The 4,146-nt window shown below is 39.9% G+C and overlaps 1 non-coding gene across 1 annotated transcript; it reads left to right on the plus strand.

Moving 5' to 3' along the window:
• Positions 1-236: 236 nt before the first annotated feature.
• LOC112730786 (small nucleolar RNA R71) lies at positions 237-343 on the plus strand. The gene has a single exon (XR_003166595.1). It is a non-coding gene; the product is annotated as a small nucleolar RNA R71 (small nucleolar RNA).
• The last annotated feature ends 3,803 nt before the right edge of the window (positions 344-4,146 follow it).

A 4,146-nucleotide genomic window follows, 5' to 3' on the forward strand; every position in this document is an offset into this window, starting at 1 on the left:
TGATAAGCTTGTTTTGGGCCAGCAGTGCATCCACATTGTTTAGCTCCATCACTCCTCTAGTGTTGCCTCTTTCAGAAGCGTAGAAGTAGTCATTCTCAGCTACAGTCTCAATGACATCTATGGCTTCTTCAATGGTCTTCTTCTTGTTCAGAGATCCCCCGGATGAGTGGTCTACTACCTTCTTCGATTCATAAGAAAGACCTTCATAGAAAATGTGCAGCTGCACCCATTCATTGAACATATCTGGTGGGCACCTTTTTGTCAGGTCCTTAAACCTCTCCCATGCTTCATATAGAGTCTCACCATCTTGCTGCCTGAAGGTTTGTACCTCAGCTCTCAACCTGTTGATCCGTTGAGGAGGATAAAATCTGGCCAAGAATTTGTTCACCACATCTTCCCAGGTTGCTAAACTCTCCTTTGGGAAGGATTCCAGCCATTTAGATGCCTTGTCCTTGAGTGAGAAAGGGAATAGAAGTAGTCTATAGGTGTCAGGATGAACACCATTAGACTTCACAGTATCACATATCCTCAGGAAGGTGGTTAGATGTTGATTGGGGTCTTCTTGGACACTCCCTCCGAATGAACAATTGTTCTGAACAAGGGTGATGAGCTGTGGCTTTAGTTTAAAGTTGTTGGCATGTATGGTTGGCCTTTGGATGCTACTTCCGCAATTTCCTGGGTTTAGATTGATGTACGAACCCAGAACCCTTCTCTCTTGCCCAGCCTGATGTGCTGGACCTTCTCTGCCATGGTTGTGAGCCTCTTCTTCATGATGGTTCTCCATATTTTCATCCATGTTCGATTCAAAATACTCCTCCTCTTCCTCAGCACCAACTACTCTCTTTCCTCTTGCTTCCCTCCTTAATCTAAGGAAGGTCCTCTCAGGTTCTGAATCAAAGGAAGTTGAAGCCCCGCTTCTTCTCCCTGTCATACAACCAACAAGGCACAAGCAAGGAAATAGATGCAGAACGTATTTCTGTTAGAAGTGATGTTAGTGTGAGTGATGCAATATATCAAACAGTTAGTGGGTTAGTGGACTGAATTGTAAACAACTAAAAAAAAGTAGGGAAAAGGGGAGAAAATAACTAAACTGAAAGTAAATAGCTCAAACAGAATTTTAAATCAAACAAAAGAAAAATGCTCAATCTAGTTATCCTCCAATTTAATCATTGTTGATACAAAATCAATCCCCGGCAACGGCGCCAAAAACTTGATGCATGGAAACTTGTCTCTCAACAGTTTTCCTTCGGCAAGTATACCGAATTGTCGTCAAGTAAAAACTCACAATAGAGTGAGGTCGAATCCCACAGGGATTGATTGGTCAAGCAACTTTAATTAGAGGAATGTTCTAGTTGAACTAAGCATAATTAGATTTGAGATTTGCAGAAAATTAAATGGCGGGAAAGTAAATAGCAGAAAACGTAAATGCTGGAAATAAAGAGCTGAATGTAAATAGCGGAAAGTAAATTAGAGAATCTTAAATGGGAATGGGGAAGATGCTCATAAAAGTAGATTGCAGAATTTATAGAGAATGGCTAAGATTAGAAATGGGGAATTCATTGGGCTTAGGAGATGTTGCATTCTCCGGATCAAGTTCATTTTTATCTCTTCCTCAATCAATGCATTCATTGATCTCCTTGGCAATCTTAAGTGATCGAATTCCAATTTCTTGGTAATTCAATCTCTCAAATTTTGATCAATAGCCAATTCTGTGATCAATTGCTCATGAGAAGAGATCAAGTATGGTCACTGATTATACCACATGTATTTCCAAATCAAAGTGTTGGTAGGATTATATGTCACTATATCCATCCAAACACTAATTTGGTCCAACATGAGAAAGTATTTCTAGCATGATCTCTTCATTCCTCTTCCAAAGTTCCGAAGAGATCCAAGTATGAATAGCTTCTTTTCCAAGATAACTACCCAATTGAATGAAGATTGAAAGCTTTCTAGTAAAATCAAGAGAAAAGATAGAGGAAGAATAATGAAAACTAATATTGATCCATTAAATTACAACAGAGCTCCCTAACCCAATGAAAGGGGTTTAGTTGTTCATAGCTCTGGGAATGAAAAGTATAGATGGAGAGTACATTCTGAGAATTAAACTACAAGTTGCAGAGAAAGTAAAATACAGAGAGTAGTTCTTCAATTTTCCAACCCCCTATTTGATTCAAAACTACCTCTATATATACTACTCTTCTGATCTTCTAGTTGGTTCTTCAAATCTTGGATATGGGCCTTTGGATCTTGAGTTTGAAGCAGTTATCCTCTTCAGTGGGCTTAGCTTTACTTGCAGAGAGAAAGTATGAAGTAGGCAGGGACTTTTAGCTTAGGACGTTAGTGGCGTTAACGTTAAGTGAAAGTGTGGGTTCGAGAACGTTAGTGGCAGTCACCTTTTTCACTAACGTTTCTAACCCAAGGGTGATCCACGTTAACTTCAACGTTAGTGGCACCAACGTGACCACTAACGTTGCCTCTTGATCCTTCACACACGTTATTAGGACTTACCTTTTCCAATAACGTTGAGAATCCTCCCTTCCCTACGTTAGAGTTCACGTTAGTGTGGCTAACGTGACCTTTAACGTAGGCTTGCGAAATCTTTGAAAACGTTAGTGACATTTACCTTTGTCACTAACGTTTCAAAACACCCCTACTTCCCATGTTAGAGTTCACGTTAACTAGGTTAACGTGGCTTCTAACGTGGTGGTGATAGCCATCTCCAACGTTAGTGACAAAGGTGAGTGTCACTAACGTTGGCTCATCATTCTTTCATCCACGTTAGCTTCCACGTTAACTAAGTTAACATGGGAGTTAACGTTGCTCATAATGGCTCATCCCAACGTTAGTGACAAAGGTGAGTGTCACTAACGTTGGCGATTCTTGCTCCCTCCACGTTAGCTTCCACGTTAACTAAGTTAACGTGGCAACTAACGTGGCTCAAAGTGGCTTAGTCTAACGTTAGTGACAAAGGCGAGTGTTACTAACGTTGGCCATTCTTTTGCTTCCCCATGTTAGAGTCCACGTTAACTGAGTTAACGTGGCTCTTAACGTGGCCAATATGAGCTTGGTCCAACGTTAGTGACAAAGGTGAGTGTCACTAACGTTGGCTTCATTTCCTTCTTCCATGTTAGAGTTCACGTTAACTTAGTTAACGTGACTCTTAACGTGGGCTATGATGGCTTCGAGGACGTTATTGGCGATTACTTTTCTCATTAACGTTGCAAGCTAGCTCCCATCCCACGTTAGTGGTTATGTTAGTTAGACTAACGTGGCTGCTAACGTTGTTCTTCCTTGCTTCCTTTGTCCTGAAATCAAGCAATAGAGTGCATCAAAGTTCTATTTCAAATCATGAGACATGCATCATCCAGTTTGTTATACAATTCTTGCATAATTCTCATGAAATCATGTAAAGTGCACAATGTTTGCTTTGATCAAGATGTAAGTAAAATTCTACCCAAAACATGCTTATTTCCTAAGAAAATGCATGAAACTACCCTAAAACAGTAAAGAAAAGGTCAGTGAAACTAGCCAAAATGCCCTGGCATCAATACTAAACTAGTAACCTAGGTTTATAGAAAATTAATAGACTAAGATAGATGGTGCAAAAATCCACTTCTGAGGCCTACTTGGTGTGTGCTGGGGCTGAGACTTGAGCTTTACACGTGTCTAGGCTGTTTCTAGAGTTAAACGCCAGGTTGTAACCTGTTTCTGGCGTTTAACTCCAACTTGTAACATATTTCTGGCGTTTAACGCCTGAATACAACATGGAACTGGCGTTGAACGCCAGTTTACGTCATCTATCCTTGAACAAAGTATTGACTATTATATATTCCTGGAAAGCCCTGGATGTCTACTTTCCAACGCAATTAAGAGCGCGCCAATTGGACTCCTGTAGCTCCAAAAAATCCATTCCGAGTGTAGGGAGCTCAGAATCCAACATCATCAGCAGTCCTTTTTCAGCCTGAATCAGATTTTTGCTCAGCTCCCTCAATTTCAGCCAGAAAATACCTGAAATTATAGAAAAACACACAAACTCATAGTAAAGTCCAAAAATATGAATTTTGCCTAGAAATTAATAAAAATATACTAAAAACTAACTAAAATATAATAAAAACTACATGAAATTAACCCCAAAAAGCGTAT

The sequence above is a fragment of the Arachis hypogaea genome, chromosome 12 (genome assembly GCF_003086295.3).
Source record: "Arachis hypogaea cultivar Tifrunner chromosome 12, arahy.Tifrunner.gnm2.J5K5, whole genome shotgun sequence".
NCBI classification, from domain to species: domain Eukaryota; kingdom Viridiplantae; phylum Streptophyta; class Magnoliopsida; order Fabales; family Fabaceae; genus Arachis; species Arachis hypogaea.